General features: G+C 42.5%; 1 long non-coding RNA gene across 2 annotated transcripts in view; it reads right to left on the reverse strand.

Moving 5' to 3' along the window:
• Positions 1-4,434: 4,434 nt before the first annotated feature.
• Gm36678 overlaps positions 4,435-16,118 on the reverse strand; it is a 28,379-nt gene continuing 16,695 nt past the window's right edge. For both annotated transcript variants that reach the window (XR_373375.1, XR_373374.1), the window contains exons 3-4: positions 5,299-5,460; positions 4,435-4,549 (exon numbers count right to left, since the gene is read on the reverse strand). This is a non-coding gene — a long non-coding RNA (predicted gene, 36678). The remainder of the gene's footprint in view (positions 4,550-5,298; positions 5,461-16,118) is intronic.

Raw genomic sequence — 16,118 nt, forward strand, 5'->3', positions numbered from 1 at the left:
AGATGTGCGCTACACAAATACATCCACAAATACATTGTTAACTTTGCACTCCCTGGGCAGGCCATTCAAACCCCAAATCCCAAACCCAGTGTTTTCCAACTATGTATTGAGAGGAAGCTGTTACTCATCCCTTTGGTGGAGACAGATTGAGTAGTTGACATGTGTACAACTCAAGTGTTTCTCCTTCTTGAACTAGGAGGTCAAAACCATATTAGAAAATGCAGAGAAAGATGAAGGCAGTAGGGCTAGGGGGAAGATAGGAGAAAAGAAACAAGGGGAGAGGAGGGCAGGTCACAGAGAAACGGGTGGAGCAGGCATTTGCTATCGGCTGGTTCTGATCACTGTTCTGCTCTGTTTTCTGAACTCATGCTACTGCCTTTCACCTCTATACCAACCATGAGAAAAAACGGTCTAGTCATATGTGAGAGCAGGGACTCAGGAAAGTTAGAACGCTAGAAGAAAGGTTAGTGAGCTTGCAGAAGAATGTACAGTGGTGTTTGCACCCACAGGAACCTGCAGCAGAAATAGAAGAGGATGCTGGCTGGACGCAGAGGACCAGAATCCAATGTGTTATGTAACGGCCGGCCTAGATGCTGATCAGATCCAGCTGAAGCCCTGGGGCTCCACTGCTTGCCCTATAAATGGATCTGTTGGACTTGGGAACACCTGCAGCCCTTCCTCTCTCTGCTAAAGCAGATTTAATCTAAATGCCTGCAGCATCAGGGCTTGCAACACACAATTGCCCTTGTGGCTACCCTCACCTGTGGTCATGTAGTCTGCCCCTTCACGCCTTCATTATCTCCTTGGGGGCATTCAGGTTTGCATTCTCAACACAGGCTGAATCCAGCCAGAGCCCACAAGTTAAAAGACTGACCTCAAGTGACAGGTTGTTTCCAGAGTCTGTACTGAGAATCCATCGGCAGCTCTCACCTCGTGAAGAGAGCTCACTTGATTGTGAGCAGAGCACCTGAAATAACTTAACACCACATACTCGCCTCCCTGTGCTAATTCCACCAGACACCCATCTCTTTCCAAAAGCGTGTACCTTAGCCGAGCTCCTCTGACAGACTTCCAAGAAATCGGGTTATATAAAATTAAGGGTTTAAGAAAAGGTAGTCAGTCATTCGACCTCAAGTGAGAAAACTGGCTTAAAACCTGGCCCGGGCTCTGGGCCCAGAGTTCTGTGGCAGTGGTGGGTAGTGATAATGGGTGGTAAGAATGTTCTGTTTGGTCGGACGGCTTTGAATCTGGCATTCATGGGTGAACACAGCTTTCCTCGCTGCAGTAGAATCTTCACTCTGTGCAAGCCGAGAAAAATGAGTGACTTCTTGGAACACACCCCCTCCCTCTCCTGTCCCTTCCTCATCTTTCCTTGGAGAAAGAAATGAAAGGAACCATTGCTACCCAGGAGGGAGAGAGGGTCGTCTCCAGAGCCTGTGGCCCACCTCTGAAAAGCTGTGCTCCAGATCTCTGGCCATGCGCTCAGTCCCAGTCCACCCCTATAGTCTTTCTGTCACCTGCAGTGACTCCCCTGCAGTCGTGGGGCTCCAAGTGAACGTGGGGTTGGAAGAAACAGGTGCCAGAGAACTGCACCTATATCCAAAGAGTCTGTGGAGGGTAGCACTTCATTTATGTGCTTTGACTAATCCAAAGCAGAGCTCTGCCCAAGAGAACCCCCAAAACTTCAAACTCCTAGAGGTTTATGACTTAAATGTAAGACATAGAGAAATGGTAAGAGGAAAGGCCTCGCCAGAGTTGTAAGGCTGCAATGACTGAACATCTAGGCATAGCAGGAGCAGAGGGAGAGATAAACAACTAGAGTCCTCACCAGATGGAGAAGGTGCTATCACATCTGGAACCCCACCACTGCAGGTGACAGAAAGTGGTATGGTAGTGGGCTGGGACTGAGGGCATGGCCAGAGATCTGGAGTGCAGCCTTTCAGAAGTGGCCCACAGGCTCTGGAGACCATTCTCTCTCCCAAGTGGGAAGGGTTTGTTTCATTTCTCACTCCAAGGGACAGATGAGGAAGGGACAGGGACTCAAGAAGTCACTCTTTTCCTCCACCACCCTGTGATGTTAATGAAGGAGAAAAAGAAGGTGAGGTTTGCTTCAGTGGAGTGCTTGCCCAGCACGTACATGAAGGTCTGCCTGCCCTCTGCCCCTGTGCTAAGAAGAGGAACATGTAAGAAAAGGAAACAACGGTATATGAAGTTCTGGGTTCTTCCATTTGGAGTTGGTGGTGAGGACAGAGCTGGTGGAAAGGGGGGTTACACGCCCTTGGCAACTGTGCCAGGCAGTTGACAGTCTTTGGACTGTCAGTAGCCCCTAGACCACTGTGCTCTGTTCCTCTTCTGGGTCTTCAGAGACTCTACCGCTCCTCTCCATGTCTCTCCTCACCACTTAGCTCTAGTCTCTCAGGACAAGCAAATAGCATATTCTGTCTGTGGAGAGCTTAAAAAGGAAACTAATCAGTGGTCTGAATCTTAGGGAACAAGTAATGTTTCAGAAAAAAGGAAAACAAAACAGGAACCATATTATGTTTGCACAGTGAAAGGATGACAAAGGTTTAATCGAGTCCATAAAAACAGGTCATTAGCAAATACAGAGTATTATTTCTATGGCCATGAGCAAGAGACTCACACGGTCACTGTGGCAAACATCTATACTCTTGGTCATCCATACAATCTATAGAGTGTTTTTCATTTTCATCCTTGTATTTATTATAAGGGAAATGAGCACAAAGTAGACTGGGGTGTTGGTGATACCTCTGCAGGAACTGATGCAGAGGCCAGGAAAGAATGTTACTTACTGGCTTGCTTCCCTTGGCTTGCTCAGCTTGCTTTCTTATAGAACCCATGACTACCAGCCCAGACCTGGTACCACCCACATGGGCCCTCCCCCCATTATCACCAACTGAGAAAATGCCCCACAACTGGATCTCATGGAGGCACTTCCCCAACTGAAGCGCCTTTCTCTGTGATAACTCCAGCCTGTGTCAAATTGACACACAAAACCAGCCAGTACAATCCCAGTCACTTAAGACCAGCCTAGGAAATGTAGAGTGATCCCATTTAAAATAAAAATTAAAAACGGAGAGCACAAAGCTAATCACTGGGAAATTGTATGCTATATTGTGAAATTAAGTTTTCTCATTGATTATGTTGTAGAAATTGGACAGAGCCAAAGAAGAATGAACAGAAGCTCTGAAAGTTTAGTTAAATTTTTTTCTGAAAAGTAGAATTCTGAAGCAAAAACTCAAAATTGTCCTTTCTCAAGAAAACATACACACACAGTGAATAAAATGTAATTCCTCTTTTTTTTAATACAAAGAAAAACAAGGCTGAGTAGAAATCGCACGTTGGTATCAAATAATATTCTATTTAAGCCCTTGTTATCTTATACTATTAAAGCCAATCTATGTTTATGAAGCAAACACACTATTGGCATCTACATCTTTAAGGACTTCTAGTGAAGACCCCTCCAATGTCCTAGGCTGTGGCTGATTTTCTACTTACAAGAACACCATCTTTAACTTGATTCCTGGCTTTCCATGTCCAACTGTCCTTGTCGAATGTTTGAGAACCTTCAGACTCATTCTAGGCTGTTAAATTTCTAGGCCAAGAAAAAAAAATTACTCAGCGGTATAGATTCAGTTGACTAAAAGGAAAAGCAAAAATGTGATAATTTGATAGTATCTTTTATCAGACTACATTTCTAAGTAGCAAGCATGAATTTATGCATATTAAAAATGCATGGTGCCTTGTGTTCTGTCTACAGGGCTGACAAGCAGGGGACCACTCTGCCCTGGAAAGGCACAACAAGGGCTAGAAATTTCCTCAGGGCCCAGGTCCTTTCTGGTCAGGGTTTGATCATTTTAGGGCCAGAAGGCACTGACCTGCCAGACAGAGGGTGACCTTGGGAAACATTGGCCTTTATTTCCCTAGAAAGATCTGTCTTTGTTGAGCTCCACAACTCTTCCTCAGCAGCAGCAAGGCTGAAGGAGGAGCGACCCCTGGGTGATGGAGGTTAGAACAGAAGAATCGGCTGGGCCAATCACAGTGCACCTGCTAATGAGGCCAACGTGTCTGGACGCAGCAGCTCAATTTGCATTTATCACGAGAGGGAGGAATTAGCAGTGTGAGTGTCAGAGAGGGACAGATGTGCCCCAGCAGGACCTGCCACCTCAGATACCCGCTGAGTTCCCAACACCAGGGAGGCTGCCAGCCCAAGGGATGCCCCCATGCCTCTGCCAGACGTGGCAAAAGAATAGAAACAGATGTCCTTGCTAGGGGCCCTGGGGTCCTGGCTAATGGATGGGGGACAAATTAGCTGGTGTCCCTGGGGTGCTAAATCCCCAGTCCTTAGAGGCTGTCTGTTCTTCTAGTCATGATGCCCCTCATGTGTCTGACTCTGTACCCTCAACTCACCCCCATTCCCTGTGTTCTTGACAGATAAAATGATTTTAGCAGGCTCTTCACAAAGTCTGTGTGAGCTGCTTCCTGAATGTCTCCAAATTCTCTTTAGTCATCGTCCATTTCTTCCAAACTACTGAAAAGAATGAGGAAAAAAAAAAGGAAGTCGATGTGAGTGCAGTTTGGAATAGGTGTAATATCTCCTGGAAGGTGGGGGTCATATTAAGGCTGAACCTCGGCACCTTGGAGGAGGGATTTGTCCACTGTAAAACAAGAGTTTGACATGAGACTGAATTGGAATTCCTAGCCTGTGATATTTTGTCTACAGCCTCATGGTTTAAGATCGAGTAGGCACACACTTTCAGCAAAGAGCCAAAGGTAAATGACCAGGTTTTGTGTGTCTTCCCACAACCCTTCCATCCTCTTATATTGAGAAAGCAGCTGGATCAGAACAAAAAGTGGTTGAACAAGAGCATGTGCTAATAAAACTTTATTTATAAAAACAAGTGGTGGGCCAGGTTTGTCCCATCATCCACTTCACTGACTCCTGATCTAGAACAAGCAGATTTCATAGGATGTAAGTGCTTAGCTTTCAGAACATCCTGCCTAGGAGACAAAGATGACAGGACACACATGAATTCAAAGGCAGAGTTGTGACAGGCAGGTGGCTGGGAGTATCACCCTACAAAGCTGCTGCCATCTCTCTGTATCCCAGCATAGACTGTAAGGACACTTGCTGCCTTAGTTGCTTTACTGCCAGGGTTAAGTGAGATGGTAGTTTACAAGACTCTGTGACTAACATAAAATGCACTTAATCCTTCCAAATGTACTGTGACCTGTTTCTGTCCCCTTAGCCTTCATCCTGAAATTCTTCACTCTCCTTACCATGCTACAGCTCCCTCTTCCTGTAGAACCGCTTTCCTCAACATTATTCAAGCATCTCTTCTGAGGAAGGTTCTGGTCTTAGCGTTCACTTTCTTCTTGGGTGATGATGTCATTAGGGAAGACCATATTTTCCCTTACTTCTTTAGGATCAGTCCATGAGCTCTGAAAAATTTAATCGACAGAAGGTAGCTTAACAAAAGAGATTTTCGTTCCTGTAGCACATGGGAATTTACTGAAAACTACAACTGGAGGTCACCAGAATCCAGAGCTTGCAAGCCATTGTAATAGAGGGAGATGCAGGGGAAGTTGTACTTCTGGAAAATAAATGACTTTTAAGAAGACGAAATGGATCATGAGAACACATGACAGAGATGGCAGTATGTGATGTTGTCTGCTTAGGTGTGGTACCAACTCTGTGACCTATGATAAGAGCTGTGAAATCCAAAGGAAGGGACTTAGAACAACTGAGTTCTTTGGAAATGCTTTACATTTAAGTGGATAGGAAACTAAAAACAGCAAATACCTTTATCTTAAAATAATGTTTAATACCATAGAAGTATAGCCTGGAACACATTAGTACAGATTCTCAATTCTACTTTCAACTATGGCATCTAAATCAAAGAGGCCCAACGGAACAACTAATCAGTCATCCACATGCACTCCAAATATGCCACTAACAGCCAACTCCCAAAGCTTCCAGTCACATTGATGACAACCCTCCATTCCTGTTACTGCTGCTAGTCATCAGTCCTCTAACAACTGCTCTCACTGCTGCTAGCAGACCCTCCTCTCACTTGTCCCTCCCCATTCCCCACAGATGAATGTTAGTGCTTTTCTTGTTTCTGTGAAAAGTGTCCTAGGGACTTTGATTGGGATTATATTGATGTCCACTTTCAAAATATTAACTCAAGTGGGAATTTCCGGTTTCGCTGGAGACTCAGTTGTGTCATGTGATGTTTTTCTGGAAGCTGCCTGGGAAAAGGGTGTTGTTTTGCTTGAGAGGATTCTTCATAGGACACATGATGTTTGGAAACCGTATAACTATAATCCAACAGATGGTGGATGATGCTCTGGAATTGGTTCACCTTGCTGGTCTTTGTTGAGCTTCACCTTGCTGGTCTCTACTGATGAAGTTCTTGCATTAATTTGCCTTGTCTTGCTGGTCTTTGTTGAGCTTCACCTCACTGGTCTTTGCTAAGACACTTGCATTGATTGGTTCACCTTGCTAGTCATCATTGGGATCTACCTTGCTGACTCTGCTGAGACTCTCTGGCATTGGTTCACCTTGCTTTCTTTGCTTCTGGTGGTGTTCTGGCTGCTACTTGGGCAGACTCATACAGATTGTCAGACCCTCAGGATTTCTTCTGGACTGAGCCATTGCTGCTGACTCATGTTTGGTGTTTTGCTAATGGATTGAACTGCAGATAATGAAGATTGAAATCATCCCCAGGAACTACTTCTAAACAGGTCCACGTCCCCCTTGTCATATTAGCCATTTTCCTCCTCTACCTTTGGTCAGTGGGCTGTAAGGGAGGCTGAAGTATTTAAGAACCCGTATTAAAGTAGGTTTTGAAAAATAAAATTCTACAACTACCTCTACTGATTCATGAATATTGAAGGTCTTTCTGTCTTTTCTACTCCTCTTCAATCTACTTCTTCGGAGCTTTCAAATTTTCTTTATAAGAATTTCCATCTCCTTGGTTAGGTTTATTTCTATATTTTTATAAGCTATTTTGAATGGCAGTGTTTCTATGATCTAATTCTCAGTGTGTTTGTATTAATGTATAGAAAAGTCCTGATTTTTTTAAGTTGATCTTGTATACTGCTACTTTGCTGAAAGTGATCATTTCTAGTTTTTAGTGCCTCCTTGTCTTTGTATAATGTAATCTGCAAAGAGGGATATATTCCAACTCCTAATTGGATCCATTTAATTTCCTCTCTTGTCTAATTTCTGTAGGTAGGGTTTCAAGTACTATATTGAAACGGAATCCGGTTCCTCGTTTTAATTGGACTGTTTTGAGTTTTTTGCACTTAGTATGATATTGGCTGTAGGTTTGTCACATATAGCCTGTCTTACATAGAGGTATGTTCTCTCCAGTCCTAATATTTCTAGGACTTGTATCATAAAGCATGTTGGATTCCATCTAGAACCCTGATGCCTCAGAAATCCTAAGGAGAGGCTGGCTGCCACTGAGTGTGAACAAACCAGGGACAACTATGGAGAAGCCCTGTTGCAGACAGAGAGCACTGCACTAGTACCCGACACAGTGGCAGATGCCCCATAAATCCCAGAAAACATATTTACTAGAAAGAAATTGTTCTGTGGAAGTGGATCTCAAGGAACTTTTGAAGGAGACTCTGAATCTTGCAGTTGTCTCTACTCTGAATTCTTAAACTTTCACCCTGTAGTATGTCCTGTAGCCATGGAATTAATAATCTCCTCAGTATGTAAATATATTTCAAATAGCTAGATTGTGGAGAGTCCATCTCAAACAGGTCCATCTATATATAAGCTCCTGCATCTACATCTCAGAAACCTCATGGCAGAGGGGGTGGAAACATAATGAGTTCCAGAGTACCAGAAAGTCTACCATGAAACAGTGGTTCCTAGAAAAAGCTACATACACAAAACAAGAACGAGAACAACATCAGTGCATAATTTAACATAAAAGGTGCAAATTTTCAAAGGGTCTCAGCCCTAACAAAGAACTAGAGGGAACTAGTGACTGCTGGGAGAAGGGGCATTGGCCTCTCTTGGGAACAATTCCCTTATTGATTGTTCAATGCAGAATGGTCAGTTCTGAAACCATACTAAGACTCATCAAGTTCTATTTATATACATTTGTGCATAAACATACATATATGTGTATGTAAAAGATATAATCCTGGAGAAAGAAGCTATTACCTTGAGCACGTAAGGGGCATGGAAGAGGTTTGAGAGATGGTGAAAGGAGAGGCTGGAGGAAGGAAAGGGAGGGGGGAAGGGATGCAATTGTATTTTAATAAAAAACATTTTAAAAATAAAATAGAAGAAATAAAACTACTGAAATTTAAAGGAAAGAAAAATTTCAACCCTGCCCTACAAGTTTAAAGGTGGCAGGCGATAAGCCTGTGCCCTCACAGTCTCTCTAACATGATTTCTACTGCTGGATCACTTTTTTTATGAGTTCTGATGCTAACAAATACAAAAATACAAATTTAAAAGACATATTGTATGAATATACATATATAAAAGTAATATGCATCTATATTGTATTATATATATCTACATATATGAGAGATTTTATATACAACTATATATTATATGTGTGGAATTCAATGAAAAAACATGAGATCATTGAGTTTCATATATAATCACTGAAAAATTAATATACCATACCAAGATCACATTGGAAGAAACATTAAATGACATTGGTACAACTATGTATGTGTGTGTATGTGTGTGAGTGTGAATGTGTGTAAGAGTAAGTTGTGTGAATGAGTGTGTGTGTGTGTGCATGAATGTATGTACCAGTGTGTGTATGTGTTACTGTGTGTGTGTATGTATGAGTATGTGTAAGTGTGAGTGAGTGTGTGTGTGTGCGTGTGTGTTTAAGAATGCACGCACCTTTATGTGATGGTGTATATAGTTCTCCAGATCAAACACAAGGCTTCATGCACCTAGATAGACATGCTATCAATCAACCTACATCCCCAGTTCCCAAAATGGTACAATTATTTAATGACACTTACTGGCCACCAAATTGAATGAAGCATGACTAACATATATACCTATGCATGAACAAAATTCCCGAAAAACAGCGACAATAAGCAGCTAAGAACATGACAGTTTCTTTCCAATGGAGAATCCTTATCAGAGGTTCAGGTACTTACACTCTGAGCTAGTTTGAAAATATTAAACAGAAATTTCTGGGGCGTGGTGGTACAAACCTTTAATCCCAGCACTCAGGAGGCAGAAGAAGGAGGATTTCTGAGTTGGAGGCCAGCCTGGTCTACAAAGTGAGTTCCAGGACAGCCAGGGCTATACAGAGAAATCCTGTCTCGAAAAAACCAATACCAAAACCAAACCAAAGCAAACCAAAGCAAACCAAACCAAAACAAAACAAAACAAAACAAAACAAAACAAAACAAACCAAACAAACAAACAAAAACAAAAAACAAAAAAATTCCAGAAATAGTTTTAGATAACTTTACCATATGATTGTAACTGTTCTAGTTGTTATAAGTTATCATTGATCTCACACTATGCATAGTTTATAGACTAAACATATGTCCACATAGGAAAGCACATGGCAACAAGGACTCCAAGACTGTCTACTACCTTTGGTACCTACTAGGGTTTTGGACCACCTCCCCAAAGCTAAGGGATGCAACTTTCAAATTCCTAGATAGATACTCTGAGATGAGATAGCATCCCTGAGTGTCTCTATAGGGACACTTATAAAGACACATAAAGAAAACACTGAGAAATCTCAACCCAGCCTCCCTTGAAGACCACAAGACAGAGCAGATGTTTCCCATGTCCTGGAATTGATGGAAAAGACGGCCCTAGGTGGAAAGGATTCATGTACCTAGGAAGTTAAAAAGGACTTTGGACAGGTAGACTTGCTCTAAAGCCTTAATCTGTGGATAGTCAAGAAAAGGAAAATGACAAAATAGCAAACATTAACTCTATTGTGAGCTTATCACCCTGAATAAAAGGGCATATAGCATCACTCTATAAACCTTCTGGTATATGTGAAATATGATTGCATTTCCAGAATTCCAAGAATACTTTCTTTTGAATCTTTAAATATTTACTTGATACTTTTATGGAATATACTTTGTTTTGATCAAATCCATCCCTATTTCCCATCTACTGTTTTCCCTTTTAGTTTCTTCTATTCTTCTTTTTTTTAAACTCACTGAGTTCAGTTAGTGCTGGTAGTATGTTCATGAGTGTAGCGCCAGCCACTGGAGGCTGAGCAGGCTATCAAGGACCATATCCTAAGAAACTGACTCCCCATTTTCCAGCAGTCATTAATTGCCAATAGCTTCTCAACCAGGTGTAAGACTCTGTGAGAGTCTTCTCCATTCACCAGGTGATTTGGGCCATCTTGATTATGTGCAGGTCTTGTGTATGCAGTCACAGGTACTGGGAGTTCATGTGTGTAATGGCCCTGCCATGTCCAAAAAAACCACTGTTCACAGCAGACCTCTACTCCCTCTGGCTATTACAGTCTTTCTACTCCTCTTCTTCAATCACCCCCTAAGCCTTAGGAGTCCCACTTACGACTGATCATTCCATAGTATCTTATTCTCTTTATGTTGATACTTGAGAATTTTTATATTAACCACCACCTACTACAAATTGAAGATTCTTAGATGAGGGTTGAAAGATGAACTAGTTTATGGATATAAAGATAGTTAATTTTAGTAAGCAGTTTAATAAATGCCCATTTACCAGAATAACAGTAGTATGTTTTCCACTAGGGCCTATGACCTACCCAGCCAAAGGTTCTTGGTCAGGTAACAGTATCACACAGAGTTCTATTTTTTTGGATCAGAAAGTGGTTGGTTACTCTTAGAACATCTGGGTCACTATTGCATTTATGGACTGGATACTGTAACTTGTAGAGTACACAGTATTGATGATTTTTCTCCCAAAGTAGCAAGCATAGAACCCTCTAGCCAGTAGGGTCAAAGATTCCAGGTTAAATACTAACTTGGGTTCTCCATCTTATGATTTAGGAATATGGCATCTTTGGCACTACAGTCTTATTGTCACGTTCTACAGTGTAACTAAAAGTGATGTCAATAAAATGTGTTGTTTCTGGGCATCTATTGGGTTACATTAATCAACTGCTAGAATGGAGGTAGCCCACACCTAGCACTCGGATTTTTCTCTGATAGCCTATGATGTCTGAGGAAGCATTGTCTGTAGACAGAATGAGTCAGCAACTGGCAGCCCACAGTGGCCCACTTATTCGCAACAGTAGCTTCTGTGCCTGCTAACCCTAAAGCCTGCCTATGCCCAGAGACAAGTAAGGGCAGAGCACATGACCAGTACAACCAATCAGATGGTGCCAACTACATAAAGTGAGACATCATGGGCCAAAGGAGCTCAGGGGGAGGGTGTAAAGGCCTGCCCAGTTCTTGCAATAAACAGTCTGCTTTTGACACTTGCCTGATCCCCAGGGTCTAGGTCTGGGCTTTCTCACTCTCTGCCCCCAAGGGTCTTCTTGGTTGGGGTTCCAAGCAACAATTGTCCCCTCTCAGAGGATGTCTATCTAAACCCCTTTTAGATGTGTATGTGTACACATTTTGGGAACCACCTACAGTAGGTTCCCATATAAGCCTTTTCATTGGGTGTTACTATTTGTTATTCCTCCCCAAACTCCCTCCTCTACCCTGCCTTTCCATCTACCACCCCACTTAATCCTTCCTGACCCAGAACACATTCTTTTAATAGACTTTCTACTGATATGAAAAAAATTACATATGCTGTTTCTGCACAGACACTATTTTCAATGGACTTGAAAACAAAAGCTTCCTCTAGACAGCGTTTGGCCTCGGGTGTTCCTTTGGAATGAGGATGGATGAGCAACTGAGAAACATAAATGCCAGCAGGATTAAGTCCAATGTTAAGGACACATGCGTGACCCTATATTAACCTATTTCTGTTGTCATAGAGGGTCCAATCCCCCTACTGGAGGAAAAGAGAGCTCAAAAATGCTTGAATAATAAACCACAAGCTTCTGCCTGGGGATTCTCAAAATAGCCAGCAAAAGACACTGAGACCAAATCATCTTCCCTCTTACTTCATTTATTTCTGGATGCCTAAGCTAAACTCACTGTACACCACATCTTATCACTTAGGAGATGCTACCATTATTTTCTGTTGGCCTGGGGAGCTCACCAGAGATGCTCTCAACACTAGGCTGGGTGAGAGTGGAAGCCCCCATCCCTCAAAAGACAAGCCTTTGGTTTTGTCCACAGCAAAGAAAAAAGGGAGGTGTGGGCTAATAACCTCACATTCTGCAAAACTGGACAGTGTCTTCACCTTCAGACCTCTGACATTGTAGATTGCAGACCTATCCAGTTACTCTTCTGTCAGCCCAAGAACACACTCTTTATATTTGATGATTCCCCCCATGTATTTCCCTACTCCAGAAATCTCAAGCTGGAATCAGGCAGAACTCACTCTCACAGAACTCTCGCAGCTCCCTAGTGAGAGCGGTGCTTTGTCTCACAGCAGTAGCCTTCAGAGTGCCAAGAATTCTGCATAATAATAATTCATTTTTGGAGCTCACATGGAGAGGCATACCTGCAAAGACAGAACCTTACAACTGCAAGCTCAAGCATTGCTGGGGAAACAAAGACTCGCAAACCTGGGAACTAGGTCTGACAAGCAAAAGAGACACACACGTGAGTAAGGCATGGGTGAGTTCTGCAGAGGCAGATACACTCATACAGAGGTGGGTATGGGCATGCTGCACCCCCAGCACTCTGCCTCTTGCCTACCATAGCAGATGCTTCCTGGTGTGTGCATGTGTATGTTGCATACACTATGTCTGTGTGTATACCAAGCATACTTAGACTCTTTTGGTATTTTAATGTTTTGCACTTAAAACAATATGACATTTTGGTACCCTGACTCCTCTGGGGATTTGTAAAATTATGACTCCAGTTGAAGTCATAGGTAGCAGTGGCCCTAGGTAACCCCTTCAGCAATGCCCATAGATGGGAATGTGGCCTCTCTTTGCCAGCTACACCCTATTTGAGAACAATGTGGTTCTCTAGTTTGAGTTGGCGTTGGGTTTTGAAGGGAGTTTTCTCTATGATGATTCCTGGACAGATGGGGCTCATGGAAAAACACATGTGACCTGAGACATCACACACAGAGGATGACAAATTAAATTACCTTTACTTTTATTTCGTTTTATTTTATGTGTATGAGTGTTTTTTTCGACATGCATGTTTGTGTACCACATTCATGGCTGGTTCTAGAGAAGAGGCCAGAAGAGGGCTCAGATCCCCTGGAATTGGAGTCACAGCTGACTAGTAAGCCATGTGGGTCCTGGGAATTGATGCTAAGTCCTCCAGAAGAACATCAAGTGCTTTTAACAGCTGAGCTACCCCTCCAGTCCTGAGGATAAGAAATGAATCCTCCCCTTTCTGTTTCTCGTGCAACACTGGAATCAGATCTAAACAACACACTTTAGTGTGAGTGCAATTTGCTCTTGTTAATATTCGAATTTCCAAGGGGCTAACCATGTTAAACAGACAGAATATTAGGTGGAATTCTTGGGTGATGTTTAGATAAGTTAAACATAAATAGGTTAGGGGTTCATGATCACTCAACTCCTATGAATCGCCTCATACAATGAAAAAAAAAAAGACAGTTTGATACTTTATGGGCAACACAGGGTTTATAATAATGCTGTTACTGAGCACTGACTTGTGAAAAGCATTTTAAACACACAGAGAATATTGAAATACGATCTTTGTGTTTATTTCTATGACTTTTTTATGGCTGTGTTGCTGTTGTTATTGGTGGTGATGGTAGTTTTGTTTTCTTTGGTTGATTGATCAATTGATTGATGACTGGTTGATTTTAAAGACAGTCTCCAGAAGCCAGAGAGGGTATCATATTCCCAGAGGGTGGAATTATAATTGCAAGTCACCCAAAGTAAAACTCTGGTTCATTGGAAAAGCAGTCTGAAACACTTAACCACTGAGCTGTCTCCTCAGCCCCCCTGTGTACCTTTGTTTGTTTAGAAAGATGAAGAGAGCCCAAGTATAATCTCCAATAACACTGAAAAGGAAGTTTTCTGTTTAGTAGTCATTATATTTTGTGTCTCCTTTCTGTATTCGTTGATTTATGTTTAACAAATCAAAGAAGTAAAAATGACAACATATTTGGACTCACATGACAACTGAGTTATAATGCTCTCCCTCAAGACTCAAAGTGGACCTAGGTTGAAGCCAACCTGCATCCTCCTCTGGCTCTACAGAAGCTCCCATGGATGGTTGGGAAGGCTGGAAATAGAGAATCCCAAAGCTCGCTGAAGTTTTTAGTCAGTCAGTCAGTCAGTCAGTCAGTCAGTCAGTCAGATTTACAGACAGCTATTTCAAAATGTGCAAGCCCAAAGTATAAGTTGGGTTAGAGAGTTTTCCGAGGCTTTAGATTAGATATGTACCTCTCTTTATTTTCAAGTTCAGATAGAGGAGTCTCTGTAACCCTTCATGCTCACCCTGCTGGGTGGGAAGCAGGAGCTGAAAGTCCTCTCAGAGATGGAAGCACAGAAGGAGGGATGAGGAATTCTCAGCAGAGCCCTGTCCCCTCAGTCAGACCCAACTATGGGCAAGGCTGGGAACTTTCCCTTTACTTCTTTTGCAGCAGGTCAAGGGTGTCAGATGATAAATATGGAAGGTGTCATTCAGTAGACTAGAAGATGCTAGACACCTACTGTATTCGCTGAAATATTAAATGTTGCTTGGACAACTTTATCATGTTGTGAAAAACTGTGTACCCTGTCTCTGGTTGCCACAGCTTGAACTTCACACTTCTTCCAAGCCTGGGGCACTGAGCTGACCAGAGCTGTCATCAGCTAAGACTACAACCAAGTTCAGTTTTTGAGGTAGGCAAAGTTCTGCCTCTTTCTACATGATACTTTATTGTCTTAAATCGAGAGTATAATTTGAGAATTCCATGATTTCGCCCCTAGTCATACACCTTAACTTCTTCAGTTTACAGACCAACTTGTCTTCAGCTCTGCCTTATTCACTCATATGGTTATATCAGTGCCTAACCTCGTGGGTACTAACACGCAGCTCCCTGTAGGGTACTCGAAATACTTCCCTTGAGATTTTCTTTTCCAATACAAAATATCAAGCATTTAATTCTGAGTAGAAAAACATTATTTCTGTTCCAAAGAAAGAAAGAGAGAGAGAGAGAGAGAGAGAGAGAGAGAGAGAGAGAGAGAGAGAGAGAAAGAAAGCAAGCAAGCAAGCATTAGTGAACTTCACCTCTGTTAAATATCTCAGAACTTAAGAGTTGCTTCTTGGAGACACCTGTGGTAGTTCAACTGATATATCCCCCACGGAATTTCAATACTTGGTCCCCAGTTTATGGCACTATTTGAGAAAGCTTAGTAAGTATGGCCTTTTTGGAAGAGGTATGTCACAGGAGCGCGGGCTTCACAAGGCTAAGACTCAAGTCGCTTCCTGTTCACTCTTTCTGCTTCTCGATCACTTTTAGATGTAAGTTCTCAGCTTCTTGCTTCAACCATTATGCCCCTGCTCTTGCTCTGCCCTCATCTGATTCCTCTAGAACCATGAGCCAGAGAAGCTCCTTAGTACATTCCCGCCGTCACGGCATTTTATCACAGTAATAGAAAAACGACTAATTCCCCACCTAATAATACCTGAGGTCATTCACGGCAGCTTGCGTGAGCATTCTGTGACCTCCAAACCTCACGAAAACCAGGCAGAGGTCTGTTCTCTTTAGGAATTGAATACTGAAGATGGTGTTCTCAAGTAAGCTCCTGATTCCGAATCCCCACCCACAGGCCTCCTACCAGGCTCCCTCCTCCAGCCCAGGGTTTCACGAGGTGCTTCCCCACCTGATGTCCTGCTCCTTTGCCCAAATGCTTTCTCAGTATTATCCCATTCATTCTCACAAACACCCCTTCTAAAGAAGTCCGAAGTCAGCCACAGAAGATGAAGAATTATCATAAACAATCAACATTAAAGACATTCCTGTCAAAATAAATAGAAAAAAAAAAAGAACATTTTTCCAGCGCAAGACTCCTGATTTTGATTGTTTACTCATGTAC

This window comes from Mus musculus, chromosome 1, assembly GCF_000001635.26.
Source record: "Mus musculus strain C57BL/6J chromosome 1, GRCm38.p6 C57BL/6J".
Classification (NCBI taxonomy): Eukaryota; Metazoa; Chordata; class Mammalia; order Rodentia; family Muridae; genus Mus; species Mus musculus.